The following is a 21,743-nucleotide window of genomic DNA, read 5'->3' as shown; positions in this document are numbered from 1 at the left end:
CAGAGGAGAAACTATAGAGCAGAGAAGAAAATGGACTTGCTGCCGATGAGTGGCAGAGCCAGGAGTAGAAACTAGGTCTCCTGGTGCCCAATTCTGCCTCTTCCCATTACATCAATCTGCCTGAGGTGGGGCTGAATTCTCCAAATTATTGCCTCACTCCTCAGCTTCCTTTGAACCTCTGGAGGTGTCTCTACATGGCCAGGACTGCGCTTGTTTCCTGAAGAGTCTGAGATGGGGAGAAGGGAGGATTTTTCATTTCCTGGGGCATAGAGCACCACAGAGAATGGTCAGAGCACCAGCAGCCGGCCCATTGCATGCGGGCAGTGGCCGGGGCGGTCAGAAACGGGGCTAGATCCCTGTGTAGGTGCTGTGTGACCTATTTATCTCCCCACCAACTGTGGACATGCACGAGTGTGCACGCACACCAACACATGTACGTGCTTGCACACACATGCAGGCACCCGCACGCTCCTTCTCTCGCCTCTCTCTTTAAGGTCTGGGAGAAAGCGGCCACCAGTTTGGTACCTTGGCCATGTGGCTCTGACTTGGCCTGGCCCAGCAATGTCATGGCTTTTGAACGGTGAGTTTGGAGCAGGGGGCAGGAGAAAGTTATCGGGCCCAGGAAGGGGTGTGAAATACACACCACATTTCTGTCGTCAGCCCCTTCCTGTTGTCCTGGCACCTGGGGGAAACCAGGGCCAGCAGGCACCATGTGTCCTCCACCTAGAAGCTTTCCTCAGGCTTGCTGAGTCACCCACCTGCTGCAGGGAACACACCTATTTTTAGCCGGAGGTAAATGAGCTCTCTAGTCACCCAGACCACATCCTCTTGTGTAACTTTGTCACAGCTAGTGTGGCTGGATGGGGACCACATGGCAGGAACCCCCGACCCCAACCAAGGCCCCTTCCTCTTCTTCCTCCGAGAAGCCGCCCTGCATGGCAGTCACTCACAAAGGCCCAGGAGACAGCGTGGCAGAGGGGCGGTGGGTGGCACACCAAGGTGGGGGGTGGGAGCGGCCCACCCTTTGGGAGGAGGAGTTTGTCACTGCCGTTGATTAGAATTGCTGGTGCATCGCTGCTGTTCGGTTTGTTATTGTTTGTAATTTTTCTATGGACGATACATCCTCTCATTGTGCCTGGACGGACCATTCCCATGGCCCTGCTTTCGGGGACAGGAAATTAAGGCTGTGGACACCCTGGAGCCAGCAGCCTGGTTGAAGGCAGCCTCACCACTTGCTAAATAACTGTTTGACTCGGGCAAGCCCCTCAGCCACTCTGAGACCTGAGCTCTCAGCTCCTGGCTGGCACCCAGGTCACAGAGGCCGGCGACTGATTCGCAGGAGTCAGAGCAGGAAGGGAACTTACGTGACATCAAGTCCAAGCCCCCTTTATTGACGGGAGAATGGAAGGGAAGGAAGGGGCAGGGGCGTGCCCATGTCAGGTGCCCAGAGACTCCTCTAAGACCTTGTGCAGCCAGAGCCACCTCACAGGTAAAAAGCCAGTGAAGAGCAGGTACTGACGGGGAGACCTGTGCCAGTCAGAGCCACCAGCTCGTCAGTCTGCGTCCTGGCACCTGCACCCAGCACGGCGTAGGGAGGTATTTCTCAGAGAGGAGTCCATGGACCACCTGCATCAGAATTACCTGCATCACCTGGGGGTCCCTGTTAAAAGTGCAGACTCGCTGGCCGGGCGCAGTAGCTCATGCCTGTAATCCTAGCACTCTGGGAGGCCGAGGCAGGCGGATTGCTCGAGGTCAGGAGTTCGAACCCAGCCTGAGCAAGAGCGAGATCCTGTCTCTACTATAAATAGAAATTAATTGGCCAACTAACATATACAGAAAAAATTATCCAGGCATGGTGGCGAATGCCTGTAGTCCCAGCTACTCGGGAGGCTGAGGCAGGAGGATTGCTTGAGCCCAGGAGTTTGAGGTTGCTGTGAGCTAAGCTGACGCCACGGCACTCACTCTAGCCTGGGCAACAAAGCGAGACTCTGTCTCAAAAAAAAAAAAAAAAAAGTGCGGACTCGGGGTGGTGTCCAGCACTGTCACTCACTAGTTGGGGGTTTTGAGGGGTGTCAAACCAACTGTGCCCCAGTTTCCTCACCTGTAAAACGAGGCTCACCCTCCTTGTGTAGATGTGAGGGACAAATGCATTCACAGGTGCACAGGTGCATTCACGGCACCCGGCACATCAGGACTGGGCCGCATAGGATTCCAGTTATTAGCATTTGTTTCTCATCCCCGGCAGGCAGCACCTGTGAGGCTTTGCGGTTCCTGCCCCAGCACTGAAACAGACCCCACCTCTTCCGCATCAGGCCAGTACCTCTCACCTGCCGGTGACTTCCAGAACTGACTCCGCAAATCTCTGCCCATCTGCGGCACTCCTTGGCCCAGAGCTCAGACCTCAAGATGTTCTACAGTCTGCTGAGAAAATGCCCCAACGCAGCTGTGGGACACAGAAGTCACTCAGCAGCAACATGCTGGCTGTGCCCCTGCTCTGTGTCTTTCTTCCTGGTGACTGAGCCCAGTGCCTGTCCAGACCCTTTTAGAAACAGAACCCTTTTTCTGAACGACACTTGAGAGGGCACAGGGCCCCAACGTACACAGTTGATCAAAGCTGCACTCCATTCATTGAAGTTTATTTTCTAAGTTCAAGTTCCCACCAGGTTGCTGCGTTATTACGAAATCAGTGTGGACACAAGTGGGCTCCAGCAGGTGAAAATCACGTATTGCTTCTAAATGTGCGTGCTGCTGCTCAGTACGAACATTCAGGTGGTTTAAAATATCTTTTGGAAATCATGTTTAAATTGAGCCTCTACAAAAGCCACAAAGCTCATTGAAAAAGGCCAATTTGTTGTTTAGCACGTTTTGCAGCTCTGGGGGATTCCAAACACCCTTTATTGGATAAAGAAACTGAGGCACTGGTGGGAGAAGAACTACGTAAGTTCGGTAAGTGGCCACAGCAGTGACAACCCAGGCCCACTGAGTCCCAGGCCAGGGTTCCCTCTATACACCCCCATCCCCAGCCTGGCCACCCAGGTGGGCCACTCACAGGGTGGGAGCCTGCTCAGGTGGCTCTGGTCATTGGTTGGTTGTGGGTGACAAACTGTCTATGACCTTCAGTGTCTGTGGCTGAGCCAGAGGGTGGCAGGAACAAAGCCAGGCACCCCGGCCTGGGTGTGTGGGCCCCATTTGGGAGCAGGAAGGGCTGTGCTGGAAGGGTTTGGCTGGCCTCAGCTTTGACCACTGAGCTCTTGGTCCGGGCAAATACTCATTCTGCAAACAGTATCTGGGTTTTTCAGTACTTTGAGATCCCTAGCTAAAAGGCTGCCAAGAAATGTAAATAATTATTATTGTTGATGACAATTTCCTCTCTGGTTGGTAGGCTGTGCTCATGCCAGTCCCTGATCCCTGAGAAGGGACCCCAGAGCCCTCAGGCCACGCCTGGGGTGTCGTTGCCAGTGGAGAAGCCTGGTCACCGCTGTCTTTCCCACCACGGCCCGCCCACCGCACCTGGCACGCGCCAGCCAGCCTTCTCCCTCTGGAAGAGCAGCTGCCAAGGTGCTGAGTCACCACCGTGGTGTCAGCTGGCACTCCCCACCCTGAGAAATGTGCCCCAGGAGGGTGTGGCAAATCACCCTGTGCTGACAGGCCTGTGATGACCTGCCCGCACCAGGGAGGAGCTGGATGTGAGGATGTGGGGAGGAATCTGTCCCCAGCTCTGGGCCCGGGTTCCCTGCAGGGACCATCTCATGGGGCCTCAGTGCACAAGGGTCCTTGTGGAATAGGGTCTAGACTCTGTCTGCAGGGATGGGTTGGGGGGTCTCGTTTGCTCCCTGCCGCCCCCAGGAAGTGTCCAACAGAGGGGAGGGGAAAGGGGAAGCCACAGAGAGTGGTACCAGGTGCCTGGGGGGGGGTCCTCCTACTTAATAGCTATGGCTCCTGTGTAGGTTACTTCAATTCTATTGTGTAAGCACTTTGGGGTTTTTTTGTTTGTTTTCTTTTATTAAAGGTACATGCAAACAGTTTTTAAAACTGAACAGAAGGAAGGCTCATCCCTCCTCTGAACCCTTTATCCAGTTTCTCTGTCCCATCAGCCCTTCCCCAGAGCAACTGCTACCACCAGGCTGGGGTTATCCTACCAAAGATACTCTGTGTACCTACAAGTACATATGTGTGTGTATGTGCATGTCCTTTAATTGCTTTATTATTATTATTATTATTATTATTGAGACAGAGTCTCACTTTGTTGCCCAGGCTAGAGTGAGTGCCCTGGCATCAGCCTAGCTCACAGCAACCTCAAACTCCTGGGCTCAAGCAATCCTTCTGCCTCAGCCTCCCGAGTAGCTGGGACTACAGGTATGTGCCACCATGCCCAGCTAATTTTTTCTCTATATATTAGTTGGCCAATTAATTTCTTTCTATTTATAGTAGAGACAGGGTCTCGCTCTTGCTCAGGCTGGTTTTGAACTCCCAACCTCGAGCAAGCCACCTGTCTTGGCCTCCCAGAGTGCTAGGATTACAGGTGTGGGCCACCTTTAATTAAAGGGCCTCCTTTAATTGCTTTTAAAAAGGGAACATACTGTATACATTTTTTGGAACTTTTATTTTTTATTTAATGCCATATTTTGAAAATTGGTTCCTATTGGCAGCTGGGCTCTATGTCTGTTTCTAATGGCTCTGGGCAAGCCCCTATACCCACTCAGAAAGTGTCTAAACAGGCCCTTAGTAATCGACACTGATGGGTCTCCAGTCTTTGGCTCCTTTGAGGAACAGTCTTGTGAATATGTTTATTTATCTTTGTTCCTCCTGCGCTTGCTATGCCCCGCGCACCCATGGCACTGGGTGGAATAAGGGCCTCATAGTGTACAAGTAAATGCCTGGCTCTCAGGTAGTGAAGGCAGCCCCACCAGGACCTTGAAGAGCCCTCATGTGAACAATGCTACAGAAAGGGTAGAAGGAGGAAGTGGGTGGGGTGGATAAATAAGATTCATTTTTGAAATTATTTTAACAAGTTCTTTTCTGATTATAAAGAGAAACATACTCATTATGGGAAATTGGGAAAACAGTAAACAGATAAGAAAATAAAAGTCACTCCCTCCCTGCAACTTGAGGTAACCGCTGCTGATTTAGAACATTTCCTGCCAGCCTATTTTCTAGATACAAAGGATTTCTGGGGATCAAAGGGTCACGAAGGAGGGACATCCAGGGAGGGTCATCTCTGAGCAGAGGTGGAGCTGCAGGGAACACTGGACTCTTTCAGAACATACAGACAGAGGGGCAGAAGCAGGAGGGGACAAGAGGATATCTGGGAGACCAGATGGGGGCAAGAATAGGGTGTGACATTGCAGGTGAGCCTGAGGGTGACAGGGAAGAATTTGCACCCAGGTCACTGGGGACCTGGGAGCCACTTGCAGGCATTTGAGCATAGACTGAAAAGTTCAGCCTAGCAAAAATCTGAAAAATCTGGCTTTGAGATTTTGGAAGGATATCTAAGAAAAAATTTCGTCAGGGACTTTGCAAGAGCAAGTCTAGAGCTCCAGAAGGAGGTCTCAGCTTCTCCACCTGTAAAGTACCGATGACACAGATACCTATATCAGAGGGTCAGCACAAAGGTTACACAAGGCGATGCAGCCAAGAGCCCAGCATGGTGCCTGGCACCCAGAGGCACTCAGTAATATTGACAGAAAACAGAATGAGAGCAAAGAGAGGGTGAGATTAGAACTATGGTTGAAGGTGCTGGGAGGAAGAGATGCCATTAAAGATTCCAGAAGAGAGCAGCCTTCTGAACAGGAAGAGAGTGGCCCTGGTGCAGAGCAGTGCCTCAGGGTTTCAGGGAAGATTTGGTGACAATGCCAAACACTGCCTGGGGCCAAGGATGGGATCAAGGCCTACAAGGTCCCTGGCAAGTGGCAACTTCAGAGCTGTTGCCATGGTGATGTGGATGGAAGCCAGAAGATAAGAGGTCAGGGTTGGGGTGGTGGGAGACAATGAAGTCCAATCAGTGAATTTTATAAGACCTTCAAGTAGGTTGCCAGTGAAAGGAAAGGGGGAAGTCATAGCTCATAGGAAAGATTGTAGGGAAGTTGGAAAGAGATGTTTTGTTTTGTTTGGGGTGGAGGATATTTCAACATGTTTATATACTGAGGAGAAGAATTCAATACAAATTCTCAAAGAGAGGAAATGACTAAAGATGTTCTCCAACTCTCTCAGACTTCAGTTTCCTCATTTTAAAAATCAGAGAGTGGATAAGAGATCTCTGAGGCCCTGCCAGCTTTTTTAGCTCTTAGCTCTTTCATTCATCTATTCATCCATCCATTTCATACATCAATCCATTCAATCCACCCATCCATCCAATCCATCCATCCATCCGTCCAATCCACCTATCATTCTATCCATGCAACCCACTTCTCAATCCATCCATCCAATCCACCTATCATTCTATCCATGCAACCCACTTCTTAATCCATCCATCCAATCCACCTATCATTCTATCTATGCAATCTACTTGTCAGTCCATCCATCCATCCAATGCATTCACACATCTAATCTATCCATTCATCCATTTCTCCATCCATTCAAACCATATATCCATCCATCCATCAAATCCATCCATCTTCCCATCCATTTGTCCGTCTGTCTACCCGTCCAATCCACCTATCCATCTATCCATCCAATCCTATAGTCAATCCATCCATCCATCCAATCCATCTATCCATCCATCCATTTATCCATTCATCCAACCCTTTAACATACATGCCATAGACATCTGGCCTGGCCTAAACGCTAAAAGGGAGGCCAAGGAGTCCAGGGAGGGAGAGACAAAAAATAGAAGCAAAGGACCCCTCTCTTCAGGGTCTGTATTTAACAGCAAGATTAAACACCATCAGGCAATGACTTAACCGCATCACAAAGGTACCTCAAAACTTATGTCCCTGTAGCCCTTTGAAATGATATTCTAGCACTTACCCAACCCCCCACCTGCCTCATCCCTGGCCTACTACCCCCCAGCCTTTCAGAACCTGCATTTGTTTCATTATTCCACTGGGTTCTCCCATACCCAGCATTGTGCTGGCTCATGGAAGCAATCAGATAATTAGTACCTATCAAGTCCATTCATCCAACAAGTATTTATTGAACATCCACCACGTGCCAGACACTGGGAGAGAATGGTGAATGAAAAAGAGCCACTCCTCCTTGAAGTAGTTGGTCTTCAATTACTTGGCTTTGCATTGGACGGTCTTGGGAAGCAAAACTTCTCCGAAGGAGTAACTTGGGATCTGAAAGAAGAGTGAAGTTTACCAGGTGAACAGCATTCCAGGTGGGAACTGGGATTCAGCCCATGCAAAGACAGAAGGTAAAAAGAGGGCGTGGGGGGAAGGAGAGAAGAAAGGAGAGAAGGAGGGAGGGAGGACAGGAGGACAAGGGCCTGAGAGAAGGCCTGTGATTGGGATGGGGCGGCTCTAGGGCAGAGAGGCAGGCAGGGGCTCGTACCCAACGAACGGAAAGTGCTCTTCATCTGAGAGCTGTAGGAAGCCACTGGAGTCCTTCAAACGTGGCAGTGACATGATCAGTTTTGGTTTCAAAGGACCGCCTTGAAGAAGTGAATTGCAGATCAGCCTGTGTAGCCCGACATACCACACTGTATATCTGGGACTGGGATAAGGGCTGGCTTTCACCTCTATTTTGGACGTTTTGGTCACTTTTTATAAATAATAAGCCTGTTCTGCTTTTGTTATCAGGGAAAAAAATAAAAAATACTAAAAATTACAGAACAGCCTGGGGAAGGGCAGGTGCACATGCTACAAGGCAGAGAGGCGCCCCGGCCAGCCCAGGGGGGCAGGAATCATGCCCAAAACAGGCAGAGTGGGATGGAGCTGGGGCTGAGCTGGGTTTGGTGGCCGCTGGACCCTCCCCTCCTTCAGAGGGCTCTCTCCGGGGCTCCCTCCTTGCCTGGGGAGCCCGCCCTTTCCAAAGATGTGAGAGACCAAAGCAGGCCCTGTGCCCAAGGAGGTGTCCACATTTCCTGACAGTTGTTCCAAGCACGAAGCCACACCAGCAGCCACACGAGGCTGGCCCCCACCCCCTGAGCTGGCCTTGGGGAATGGGGCTTCTCCCTGGGGGATCATCGTTCTGGTCCCCGGCAAGGGCTGGGCCTGTGGGAAGTGCTTTGTCGCCGGTGCCCAGCAACCAGGCTGGGTTTTGGAGGGAGCTTGGAGTCCCCAGGAGGAAAGCCCTGTCCGGGAAGTCTCCCATTGCGTGGGGCAGAGGGTGGGCTTGGGTGGGGGCCCAGGTGGGTGTCCCCTTAGCTCCAGCCCTTTAGGCCCCTCCAGAGGGGCATTGGCTCCTTTCCCCAGAGGACAGGCTGCAGGAGGTGGGGAAGGAGGGAATGAGTGTTCTTCTTACCACTCGGATCCTGTGTGATCTTTGAGAAGTCACCAGGTTTGCCCACCAAGCAGTGTGGAGGCCAGAGGTGCACGGTTCCAACCCTGTGGGACGTGGACCCGTCCGGCTGCCTGCAAGTCTCACTGGCTGTATGTGGAGGGGAGGCCAGGCCTCCAGCCTTGGGGAGGGGACTTCAGGTTTGGGCTCTCCTGGAAGAAGAGTCTTTGTGGAATTGCTCTCTGAGGGGAGCTGATGGTGACCTCAAACCTGAGAGCTGCAGCCCAGATCTCAGACTTTCAAAGAGGTCAAGGGGGGAAGGACAGGGGAGGTTTAGGAGTCCGACAGTCTGGGAAATGGAAATGATGCTGGCTCCGGCCCCTCCTGTGCGTGGCCTCTTATAGGCCACCTCTGTGACCCACTTCCACCTCCCCACCCCTGTCCCCACCTGCCCTGGGTCCAAGAAACCCAGCCTGACCCGGCGGCAAGGGGCAGGCCCTGAGTAGGCCACTTCCCTCTCTGGGTTTCGGTTTCTTCATTTTCTGAAACTGGGAGCTCTGTGAAAAGGCCAAGGGCAGGAAAAGTAGTCATTTCTCATCTGCAGGCAGTTTTCGCCTCATACGAGGTACGAGGTGGACACACGACACAGGCTCACGCATGGGCTGAACCCAGGATGTGTACCCTGAAATCCCAAACGGCTGAATCCGTTTTGTCTCCTGTGAGAACCAACAGCGAAGGCAGGTTCGATGATTTCAGCCACATGCGTGCACGAGACATTTGAGTTGCCCAGCCTCAACCCATTAGACGTGTCCTGGGAGGGGTGGCGAGCTGAGGGAGGGGGGACTAGGGGACCTAGGGAGGGTCATTTTCCTGGAGTGGGGGCCGAGGGGCTAGAGAGGGCACAGAAGAGTCACTGCTGAACCGCTGTCCTCATCTTCACTCTGTAGAAACCTACTTTCTAGGACTCTGTTCTATAAAATATTAGCACAAATTCGAAAAGGTATACGCAAGAGCATGTTCATCACAAGACTGCTTTTCCTGGTAAAAATGGAAAGCGACCCACAAAAACATCCACAGCATGCTGCCAGGGTATCTAGACCAAACTGGAATGTGGTCCATGACACGTTACTGTAGGAAGAAGCAAGTCGCAGACTTGAAGGCAGGGTGTGATCTCATTCTATTACCATACACACCTTGTGTTCATATACTGTAACTGAATATAGTATGTGAACTAATGCTACAGACACATGCATTTACACATGCACATTTTGAAATATAGAAAAGAAAATCACAGCAAACTGTTAACAGCACTTACCTTTTGGGTAGAAAAAAGACATACATATATATATTCATTCATTCATTCATTTATAAGAAACAAGGTCTTGCTATGTTGCCCAGGCTGGTCTCAAACTCTTGGGCTCAAGTGATCCTCCCACCTCAGCCTCCCAAAGTGCTGTGATGACAGGCATGAGCCACTGCACCTGGCCTATTTTTTTTCTTTTATACATTTCCGTATTGTTTGAATTTCTTAAAATTAGGACCTATTTTATCTGACTTACAGCCCCCTCTAATAAACAAGAAAGGAACTAGAAAGAGTAGACGGTCAACCTTCTCCTAGGAGCAGCCAGAGGAAGCTGAGGCTAACATGTTGCAGGATGACGCCCCAAGTACAATTGGAATTAGTAGAATGAGACGCCATGGCAACGGGAATGAGGTGGAGTGGAGAAGACCAACCCCTTTCCTGCATCCGGGGATCCTGCCAGTCCACACCTCCATCCTGCAGGGCCTGGTGAGCTGGCACGGTGTTAGACGCCAGCTCTGCCCCTCAGAGGTGTGCTGGGCTCTTCAGGAGATAGGGCATGTGACCGTTAAGCCACTTCGGAAGTCCGGAACGTTTCTGCAGCATGCTGTCTCTTCATTCCGGGATACTTGCTAAAGAACCCCTACTGCTGATAATTAACCCGGTAGTACAACGGCACCCACCGTTTGTTGGCCTTTCCACGCACTAAGCGCGTTACACCTATCATCTCTTTTCGTCCCAATCAGTCCTATGAAGTAGGTGGGTCCGTCCTTTAACTCCATTTTACAAATAAGGAACCTGAAGCTCAAAGGGGATGTGTAACTCGCTGAAGGTCACATAGCCACAGAGGCAGAGGCTGAATCCAAAACTGCTTACTCTGACTCGGAATCCACCTCAGAGTGGCCAATCGGTGGCCTCTGCGTGACACGTAAAGCAAGAAGATACCAGTGATTGTTTGGGACCAGGTCTTCTCGGTAAAGTTGCCGTTAGCCTGACCACAGGTGCTTCTCAGGAAGGAGCTGAGGGTTTGGTTTGGTGATGTCAGTGGCCAGGGTCAGGTGGGCCAAACCAGCACTAGGCCATGAGGCTCGATGCTGCCGGGGCTGGTTACTGCCCAGATTTAAAGGAGAGGTGGGAAAAATAATCCTAGTCCACCACGTGGCTTGGCCGGCCATAGTGTTTACACGGTTAAAAAAGGTCGAGACTGAATGATGACATAACCCAGATTGCCATCGAGGTACTCCTGTGTCAGGAAGGTGGAGGCAGCGGGTGAGCGAGTTGCAGCAGAGCTGAAAGGACTCCTCGTCTCCCAGGGCAGGAAATTAAGAAAAAAAATGCCTAAAACTGCAAAGATCAAGAAGAAACCATCTGAAGTGTTATTTAGAGACATGAAAGCGAATGTTCCAAAGCATCAGTTTCGAGCGTTGAAAGTGCCACCCCTGGAGACGGATCAGGGCTGCAGTTGCTCATCCTAACTTTGGAGAAATCTTTGCGAAATCTATGCTCGTGTGTAACTTTGATTTAAGGGAAAAATTAGATGACGTCCAAAAAGCAAAAAAAAAAATAATAATAATAACAATTGCGGCCCCAGCTGGGGAGGGAGGTGAATGGGCTGTGGCTGGGGGAATGGGCACCCCAGACAGGGGCGTCTGTTGTCACTCATACCAGGGGAAGCTGGTGGGCCTGGGCAAGGCGACGGCTCTGGTGGAGAGAGATCTTTAGAGTGGTTGCTTCACTTGGAATTGGGGAGGGTGGAAGAAGGTAGGAGGGTTAGAAAGAAAAAAAAAAAGAAAAGGAACCAGAGGGAGAAAAGAAAAGAAAGCCAGAGCATTCCACAGTCAAGGTCATGCTCCTTTGAGATCTACAGCCTTTTGTTGGGGGATGTGGATGAATGGGCCCTTTGGTTACTCGAATATAAAACAAAGGTGTGGTCTCCCCACCAAATGGGGGAGTTCCCACCATGAAGCCAGCGTGCTGTGGAGCAATGGGAATTGTTGAACCCGTTCCTGGTGCTCAGGCCCACACAATCCACACCGGGGGTGTAGGGGCCTGAGGGGCAGGGGCAGGAAGGGAAGGCCACATCAGAATATTCCAAGAACAGGTGGCTTATACAGACATCAAAGGTCTCAAGACAGGGTGTGTTCTTCCAGACAGGTGAGGCCCAAACACCCACAGATGGAGAAGGAGCCCAGCCTCTCAACCCCTCCCCCAGCCCACACTCAGTCATTGTCCCCTCCCCCCAGGAGGTCCCAGTGGAAGGCATTGAATGGGAACAGGGTCAGGCTGTGCCTCTGGAAAAGCCCTCTTCTTGGGAACTGAGCGAGCCCAGGCCTCCAGATTGGCCTCTGTTCCCCACAGTCACGCCACCTCCTCCAGGAAGCACTTCCTGGATGAGCTCACCCACGCACACCTTGCCTTACATAACACGCTTCCTGGTGTCCTGACCTCCAGATATTTGGTCTGTAGGGGACACCTCAGCCCCTGTCTGAGAGATGCACGATGCAGTGTGGCCAGGCCTGGCCCTCAGCGTGCCAGGCATGGGCGTGAATCCCGCTTTTCTGTGTGCTAGTTGTGTAGACGCTTTGAGGCTAACTTTCCTCAGCCAGGAACATTCGGATTGAAAAACTCACTTCCTACAGCTGTGAGGCTTGAAAGTGCTGACCTGGGTCACACACTGGCCCAAAGTGGAGCAGGACTAGGACGACTGAGACGGGGCAGGGGTGGGATGGGTGAGGTGGGGGCTGGGCAGCCCTCTCTCAGGGGCCACTGCAGCGATACCTGCTGGGGCAGGAGTTTGGACTGGCCACCCTCAGAGACCCTGTGGGCCAGGACGTGCCTGTCACTCGAGCTCCTGCCGTCACCTCCACCGTGGAGAAGAGGCTGGTGCTGAGAAATCCTCCGTGAGATGCTGACTCAGGGCAGGAAACAGGATTCTGTACATGGAGCCTCGTTCAGATGGGGAAGCAGCTAAGTTCTGCTTCAGATAGTCGTAGAAGGGGATTTGTCTGTCTGTCTGTCTGTCTCTCTCTCTCAGTTTGGGTTCAGATGCAGAGGCCCCTTGGGAACTAAACCCCTCCTACTCTCAGCCTATATCTTTTCTGGATGCTCTGTGTCATGTAGCCATTGCCACCAGGGTCACCAGCCAGAGCACATCACTGCCACATGGCCCTGGACCCCCCAATTCTGACTCTTACCTGCCAAGGCCACCCTCTGTCCCCCTGGGGATCACCAACACTCTCCCATCTCCCTTTTTCTTTCATCTTTGCCTCAGCCTGGGCCAGATGAAGGGACAATGATCTACATCCTAGAGATGATAGACTGACCTAGAGGACAGAGTGACTCACCGTCATGCCTGCCCAGACTGGCCATCTCCTAACTCAGCCCCCAGCGCTCTGATCCGCCCACCCGCTGTCCCCAGAGTTACCTTCGTAAAGCTGGCCTGGCCTTGTTAGTCCCCCACGCAGACTCTCCTGGCTCTTTCCCGGTGCCCACCCAGTAAAGAGGCCCCAGCTGCCTGGCCTGTGCCATCACCCCAGGGTCCCTCCATACACCCTTTGCTGTGACCACACCAGACCACCTGCTGCTCCTACTGCATGTTTCTCTCCCCTCCCTTTTCTGATGCCAACATTGAATTTATCAAGAAGGTCCAGCTCCAGTGTTGCCACCTCCTCTGGAGCTTGCCCGCCACGAAGCATGACTCCCTCCTTCTCTGCGCCTGCCGAGCACTTTGCTTTTCCCCTCCCGGTGCGTCAATTTCATTCCTCAGAGCTGGGGTGGGGGTTGCACAGTTAGTCCCTGCCAGGGTCTGCGAGCAACTTCAGATTCCAAACCAGACTTAGTCATTTTTGGTCTATGACCTTGGGAAGTGATTTGATCTTTTCTGGGCTATGAAGTGGGGATGATACCAGCTTTGCCAGGTTAGGTGAGGATTAAGCAAATCGCCCAGCCCAGTACTCGAAGAATGCTGGAAGATGATTGTGAAGCGAGTCAGTTACAGCCAGGTCTGGCTAAGTCTCCTGAGCCCAGGAAGCTGTGCTGTTCACTCACCTCCTTCCCCCAAAATGCATTAAACCCACCTGGGAAATTCGGTTGCTGTGGTTCTTAAAGGCAGCTGCACGCTGGAACCATCAGAGACCAGTTGCATCAGAATCCCTTAGGGAGCTTGCTGCAAATGCAGATTACTGGGCCTCACGCTGGACTCTCTGAATCAGATCTCCAGGGCGGAGCCCAGGAACCTGTGTTTTTGACAAGCTTCCCAGGGGGCGATGATGAACAGCTCTGGCCACACTAGGCCATAGGAAACACAGAGGGCAGCTGGGCTGGGGACATGACGACACCTTCCCCTTTTCTTAGGTGGTAGCAGGGGTGGCTTTAAGGGATAGCAGTGCCAACAGCCAGTGGTACTTGTGCACCCCACCCAGCTTTCCTTTGAACCCCGGCTGGAGGCTGGACACGGCGGGACTGATTGGCAACCAGACTTGGTCACCGGATTCACCTCTGTCTCTCCAGCCATCAGCAAAGTACCCAGCCTAGCCTGGGTGCTCAGCAAATATTTGTTGAACCAACTGAACTCCCCTGGGGCCAGCTCTGGCAGGACACCCAGGACCCCAGTCCCTGCTCCTCCCTCTGGGTCTGGCTGTCTCCCCGCAGAGCACGTGGGGGCTGCTTGACTGGTTCCATGGGGAGGGCATGTAAAGTCGGGGGTGGGGGGGACTGTCCATCCTTAGCCCTCAGGAAGAGAAGCTGGGTGCAGGGGTGGACGTGTGGGGACCCTATCCTTCCAGCAGTCAGCTAGGATTCACTGAGCTGAGGCCCTGTCTCTGACTTAGGGCCTGCCCAGGGCCTCTCAATCCCACCAGCATGTTGGGATATCGGAGAAGGTTTAGAAAGTCCCTGTACTAGGCCCACCTCAAACCAAAGAGTCAGGATCTCTGGGGTGGCGCCTGAGCAGCAACCCTACTAGAAAGCAACACGTGATTGCCAGGGCTGCTGTGTGGCTGGAACTGAAGACCTGCCACTGGCCCCTCCTTCCCACGCCTTCTGCCCCTCAGTGCTTCCAGTCTGATGTCTCCTAGAAATCCAACAGTGACAATTACAGCTCATAACTAGTGAGCCCTTTTGTGTGCCAGGACCTGGTCCTTGTCACTAGTGCGGTGACTATGTCCCTGCCTTCACAGAGGCCACAGGCCAGCAGGGGAGACAGACTCGCCCACAAATTGTTGCAATGCAGACTGTTCCAGGGGGGGGGGGGGGAGCCCCGACCTCAGACTCTGAGGGTTGGCAGGGATGAGGGGCAGCTTTCTAGAGAAAACAGAGCCCAGGTGGAGGTCTGAGGGACAGGTAGGACAGGTAGGGGTTAGCCCGGGAGGACAGGGTGGGAGGAGTGAGTCAGGCAGAGGGAACAGCATGTGCGAAGCCCTGAAGCAAGAAAGCCCCTGATCCATGGAAGGAGAGGAGAAGTTCAGGTCTGGGTGCCCAGGGCAGGGATTAGTGCAGGAAGGGGTACAGGGCTAGGTCGAAGAGGTTTGTGAGCCAATTCTGATCCTAAAAGTAAGAAGCTAGTAATGGATTTATAAGACGACAAGTAGAGACTGGCACGAGTGGATCTCTGTTTTGTCCACACTGGGTGCAGACAGGATTGCAGAGGGGCTGGCGGTGGAGACCAGCTGGGAGCCGGGCGCAGGACTCTGGTGGGAGGTGAAGCCTGCCTGACTCGGGTAGCAATGGAAGGACATGGCCGATTCAAGAGCTACGGGGGAAGTGACTTGAACAGGACTTAGTGATTCACAGGAAAAGGGGCAGAGCAGGGATGTCTAGTATTATGGGTTGGACTGCGTCCCTCCAAAATTCACTTGTTGGAGTCCTAACCCCATGCCTCAGGATGTGACTGTATTTGGAGATAGGGCCTTTAAAGAGAGGTGATTAAATTAAAATGAGCTGTTAGGGTGGGCTCTAATCCTATCTGACTGAGGACATTTGGACACAGAGAGACACCAGGGGTGCACATGCACAGAGAAGAAACCACATGAGGATGTAGGGCATAGCAAGAAGGACGCTTTGTGCAAGCCAAGAAGACAGGCCTCGGGAGAAACCAACGTGCAGCCTCCGGAACAGTGAGAAAACCAGTTCTGTTGTTTTAACTACCCAGGCTGTGGTATAAGACTAATATACCCAGGATGGGGCCGGATTTCTAGTTTGCTCGGAGGAGATTTGAAGGGAGGATGAGAGGTCGAATTTGCAATCTGTAAGTGTGAGGGGCTGGGTCACAGTTGCACCAGCCACAGCTGCTTCTCCCCTGAGGGCGCAGAAAGGTAGCACAGAGGGAGGGAGGAACAGGAATGAGATGTCCAGAGGCTGTGTTCTCGGTGTACCTGCACACCGTGTGACACTGGACAAGCCCCGCACCTGCTCGAGGGCCCTCTGGTAGCAGGAGAGATCCGCCTCCCGGGTCCTGGCCGGCTGGGCCCATGTTTCGGCGCCGCCGGGCGAAGGTGCTACTGTTCTGGGTCCTCCCGTCCAGGATGTGAAGCAGGAAGGGGCCGGTGCCCCGGGGGGCCTGTGTGGCACAAACAACTGTGAGCTGGCGGCGGTGCCCTGTTCCTCCCGCAGAGCCTCCCTCTGGATGTAGCCTCCAGCGGGCCCCCAGGCAGCCTCGCCTCAGACTCGAGAGGCCCAGAGCGGGGCTCACGGTGCCCGGGAACCGTGCCAGGGCACCCGGAGAGCTGGGCCCAACCACGGCCGCCTCCTGCTCCTTCACACACCCGGACCTTCCTCTCTCCTCCTGCTACCACGTGCCCCAGAGACAGGGTTGCAGATTTAGGGGGAAAAAACCAAACAGGGTGCCTAGTAAAATGTGAATTTCAGATAAATACCAAATACTTTTAGGATAAGTATATCCCCAACATTACATGGAATATATGTATATTGAAAAAGTATTTGGTGTTTGTCTGAAATCCACATTTACCAGGGTGTCCTACATTCCACCCGGCAATCCGACCCACAGAGGACCACGGGAGCCAGCCAGTGATCCCAGAAGGAAGGACTGGGTTCTTCTGGGCCCCCCACCCCCACCCCACTGGCGCCAGAGGCCAGTGAGAACTCGTCCTTTCCCAAATCCCTGGCAAGCTGCAGCCCTCACAGATGTCACGGCTGGCTTTGGAGCCAGGGTGTCTTTGGAAAGGTGTCGCGTCTAATTTACCTAATAAGCAAGCTGTAAGCTCTGACCGGAAGTGGCAGAGGATTCACCCTGACAGATGGGGAGGAGTGGGTCACGCCTGCTGCGGGCACCTGCCCACAAGCTGCCGGCTGCAGCCTGCGGAAGGGCTAATGAGAGGCTTCAGCTTCACATCAGACACGAGGCGAGCAGAAGCCACACCAGCATCACATTAGCAGTGACAGCAGCTGCCATTTATGGAGCCCTTACTATGTGCCAAGCACTGAGCAAGCATTATCTCATTTAATCCTTAAACAATGCTAGTAGGCAGAAGCTATTATTATCCCCATTTAACAGATGATGAAACTGAGGCCCAAGAGGTTGAGTAACTCGCCCAAGGTCACAGAGCTAGAAAGGGATAGAGATGGGGATTTAAACCCAGTCCTTCAGACTGGAGTCTGTGTGCTTTTAGCCACTGACCCCTCATTTCTTCCCTTCCTCTCGAGTCATTTCCAAGGCCTTTGGCGGATGACGTATACAGTACACAGAGAGATAGAAGGAAGTACCATTTGTTCATTCCATCAACTTTTTTTTTTTTGAGACAGAGCCTCGCTTTGTTGCCCAGGCTAGAGTGAGTGCCGTGGCATCAGCCTAGCTCACAGCAACCTCAAACTCCTGGGGTCAAGCGATCCTCCTGCCTCAGCCTCCCAAGTAGCTGGGACTACAGGCATGCGCCACCATGCCCGGCTAATTTTTTCTATATATATTAGTTGGCCAATTAATTTCTTTCTATTTATAGTAGAGACGGGGTCTCGCTCTTGCTCAGGCTGGTTTCGAACTCCTGACCTTGAGCAATCCTCCCTCCTCGGCCTCCCAGAGTGCTAGGATTACAGACATGAGCCACCGCGCCCGGCCCATTCCATCAACTTTGATCAATTATTTTCTGTATTTGAGATATGTCCCCTTCCCCCTGACTTCAGGGATATCATAGTCTGGATATGGGAGAGACACATATCAATAAATTATTGTTAAATAAATAGAGAAAGAAAGCTCAATGAAATATCATAACTGCCATCGCAGGGTATTTCTGTTGAGAGAGGCAATAGAGCTTGGTGATCAAAAGCCTGGACCCTAGGGCCAGGCTGCTTGAGCACAAAGCCTCCCTGTAACTAGTTGTGTGGCTTTGAGCAAGTTACTTAGTTTCTCTGTGCCTCAGCTTCTCTGTCTGTAAAATGGGAATAATATTACTCGCCTCACAATGTCTTGAAAGGGACTTAGGTAGTGCCTGGCACATAGTAAGCACTTGATTCAACACATATTTATTGAGCGCCTGCAGTATGCCAACACTGGTCCAGGCTATTGGGATAACATTGGTGAACAACACAGACAAAAACGCCTGCCCTTGCAGAGTTTACATTGCTGCTTGCATTCTAGTGACATCTATTATTTTTAAATAAACTGCTTTTATGTAAGTAATCTGTTCATATTTAACATTTTATTTTAATGATCTGTTATATTTAATAAAACTTGCTCTTGGTCTTAAGAGGGCACAAGGCAGGGAGATATTTAACACGCTGAGCTGGCACAAGGATATTTCCTGTGGTTTCAGAGCTGGGAGGGTGACTTTATTTTAAATTCCCACTGGGTTTGGGGATGGGAGTTGACACTATTGAAAACCTACCAGCCTTCGGGCAGAATGGGCTGAAACTTGGGAGTGGGCAGAGGAGTCACGGAATGGGGTGTCGGGGCTGCCAGGCCGGGGCTGAAACCAGGGGAAGCCAGTCTTTTCCTGAGAATCCTTCGCCAAAGTCTGCATCCGGGAGGGAGGCTGAAGTTCACAAAAGTGGCTCAAGTTCACGATGGCTAACGTGGAGAGTGAGGCTGGCATTGGGCAGGGGAGGGAACCCACACGGCTTCTGGTCGCCTGACCGATTGCTCAGAACAGGGTTCCAGCCATCGACCCACGACATCCCAGCGTCCCAGAGACTTCTAGGAACTCCCACTCAGCCTCAGCCTCCCCGCCCTGCCCCCAGCCCTGGCACACACCTGTCCAGGAGAGAATGACTTCTGATTTGTCATCTGTCATGCTGCCTGCTGCTCCAGAGCGTGGGGAGAGGACGGAAGCCCCGTGGGAAAACTGAAGCTGTTGTGAAGATTAGAGGGGGGCCGAGGGGAGAGGCAGGTGCCCTCCCAGGAGTGCCTGGGAAACCCCAAGTACAGGTGCTGGGTTCTCACACCCTCATTGTCCTGAGAGAGACAAAGCCTGGGGCTGATGCAGGGGAGGTCACATGTCCAGCTGGGCGACACCCCAGCTTGTGGGCTTGTGGTACTGCAGGGTGCTTAGCTTGTAGTCAGTGAGGACTGAGGGGCCATGGGGACTGTTTCAACTTCCGGCACACAGTTTCAACTTCCCGCTAATGGAAGGTATTTTTGGTTTAGGGGAATGAGGATGAATTCTGGGCCCACCTGCACACGTGTGTACAGCTCTGAGCCTGCACCCTGCTCACGGGAGGGCACGTCTGCCCTCCATGTCTGCGTGCCTGTGCGTCTGTCTCTGTGCCAGGGTGGATCTCTGTGTGCACGTCTGGGTGCTTGCTGTGTGTGAGTCTGTTTGTGTGCATATATGAACACGGCTTGTATGTCTGTTGTGGTAAGCAGGAAGGAGATTTATTGAGCCAGTCACAAAGAGTGGATTCCCTGGGGTCTCCTTCCAGCTGGACCTCTCATAGAGCGGGCCCTCGGGTCTGTCCTTTCTGAGCTCCAGGACCCCCTTGTTGGCCAAGTTGCACTGGCCGGTGCTGTTGCCCCTGAGTCGACTGGGCTCTTGGTGCCCTGGCCTGGAGTAGGGAGAGGACCTGGGGCTCAGGGGGCCTCCACAGGCTGGCAGCAGGGTCATGGGATGCACCCCATGACTGGCTAATTGGTCCCTTAGCACCGAGCTCAGGCGCTGTCACCTTGGCACTGCTATGCCTGCTCCCTGCCACACCCTCTCAGCTGGGCTGCCCCAGGAACAGGAGGAGGAGCCCCGCCAGCCCCTGGGGCAGGAAGAAATCAGCATGCAGGGCTCAGCCTGGCCCCTGCCTGCTCTGGCCACTTCCCATTGGAGGTGACCCCCAGGCGCCCTGAACTCATGGTGAGAAAACGCTGTTTGCAGAGAACCAGCCCAGGACAACTGCTAACAGGGAGGAGGTCGAGGTCAGCGGCCACCCCTGAATCCGGTGGGCCAAACAGGGTCTGCAAAAACCAATGCCACCGCCCATCTCCGCTCAAGCTTCCTCTGTCTCCATCTTTCTCTCTCATTTCTGCCGCTGGCCGTCTTACTGGAAAAACTCTAGTGCAATGCTGTTGAATGGAACTTTCTGTGATGGTGGAAAGATTCTCTATCTATGCCGTCCAATGTGGTAGCCACCAGCCACATGTAGCTATTGAGTACTTGAAATGTAGCTAGCGTGAACGGAGAACTGAGCTTTATGTTTCATTTTGTTTCAGACAGCATAGCTCTAGTGAACCAATTCCTACTGAAGGGACCAAAACTGGCATCATCACTGAGCTGCCCACACTTGATCCCATAGAGTGGCAAAGTTCTTCCATATCTGTTGGGACTCATAGCTGTTGGAGCCTGGCAGCAACTCTACTAGCCAGGGCAGGAAACACAGCACAGTTCTTGCCCCAGCGCTCCCTGCCAGCAAGCACAGGTGCTGGGACTGGAGCCCAGACCTCTGACTCCAGCAGTGGGGCTCGATCGATCACCAGCCACTCTCCAGCACACCTGCAATCAGGCAGCGTGTCGCTAAGAACAGGACTGACTTTTAGGCCCAGGCTTGACCTTTGGAGAAGATGTTTTAGGGGTGACCTACAGAGGGGTTCATTGGAACCTGAAGTTGCTTGCTCTATTTGGAGATAAGGAGGGGGGATATGACTGTGTAGGGGGTACTTTTATGCCAGGCACTATGTTAGGATCTTTAAAATGTGATCTCATTTACCTTCCCAAGCTTGGTCATATTCTCCCCAGTTTACAGATAAAGAGATAGAGGCTCAGAGAGGTGACTTGAGTTGTCTAAGGTCATACTGCAAACAAGTGGCAGAGCTAGGCTTTGAACAGGCCCGTTGGCTCTAACCAAGGCTCTGCGTAGGCAAAAAGAACACGGCTCTCTCAGCTCCTGACCCAGGGAGTCTGTAGCCAGGGCTCGGGAAACAGACACATGAGTGATTAATGGTGGCTGAACAAAGAAAAGTGGCTGGAGTGACCTGGGTGAGTCTGATCCACCTGGAAAGACTTCCCTGAGGAAGAGAAATGCATCTTGGCGGGTTGCCTGCATCTGGTGTTTTCATTCATTCAACATCTCCTGACCAATTTCTGTTTTAAATATCTAGGTGGGGCACACTAGATATTTAAATATCTAGGTGGGGCTCACACCTGTAATCCTAGGACTTTGGGAGGCTGAGGCATAAGGATTGCTTGAGGACAAGAGTTTGAGACCAGCCTGGGCAATAGCAAGACCCCATGTCCACAAAAATTTTTTAAATTAGCTGGGTGTGGTGGTGTGCACTTGTAGACCCAGCTACTTGGGAAGCTGAGGCAGGAGGATCTCTTGAGCCCGGGAGTTTGAGGCTGCAGTGAGTGAGCTATGATGATGCCATTATACTCTAGCCCTGGCAACAGAGCAAGACATTGTCTCTAAATAAATAAATAAATTGCAGCATTTAACAAAAAATACCCCTAAAGTTAGTAGGTTAAAACAACAATCATTTGTTCATGCCTGCAGCATGGGCAGGGCTTGGTGGAGACAGCTCAGCTCTGCTCACGCGGAGTCAGCTGGGGCGGTTCTTCCTCTTGTCCTGCTGGGGGTCCACTCATGTGGCTGTGCTTGACCAGCTGGTGGCTGGCTGGGCTCGGCTTCTCTTCCTGGC

At 52.5% G+C, this 21,743-nt stretch overlaps 1 long non-coding RNA gene across 1 annotated transcript; it reads right to left on the bottom strand.

The window, feature by feature from the left end:
- Nucleotides 1–7,108: 7,108 nt before the first annotated feature.
- On the bottom strand, nt 7,109–13,889 carry LOC105874923 (uncharacterized). Its single transcript, XR_001155743.2, has 4 exons — nt 13,756–13,889; nt 8,404–8,591; nt 7,492–7,591; nt 7,109–7,277 (listed from the first exon to the last, which is right to left on the bottom strand). It is a non-coding gene; the product is annotated as an uncharacterized LOC105874923 (long non-coding RNA).
- Between the last annotated feature and the right edge of the window lie 7,854 nt (nt 13,890–21,743).

This window comes from Microcebus murinus, chromosome 14 (genome assembly GCF_040939455.1).
Source record: "Microcebus murinus isolate Inina chromosome 14, M.murinus_Inina_mat1.0, whole genome shotgun sequence".
In the NCBI taxonomy this organism is placed as follows: domain Eukaryota; kingdom Metazoa; phylum Chordata; class Mammalia; order Primates; family Cheirogaleidae; genus Microcebus; species Microcebus murinus.
This window is presented reverse-complemented; position numbering and strand designations above follow the sequence as displayed.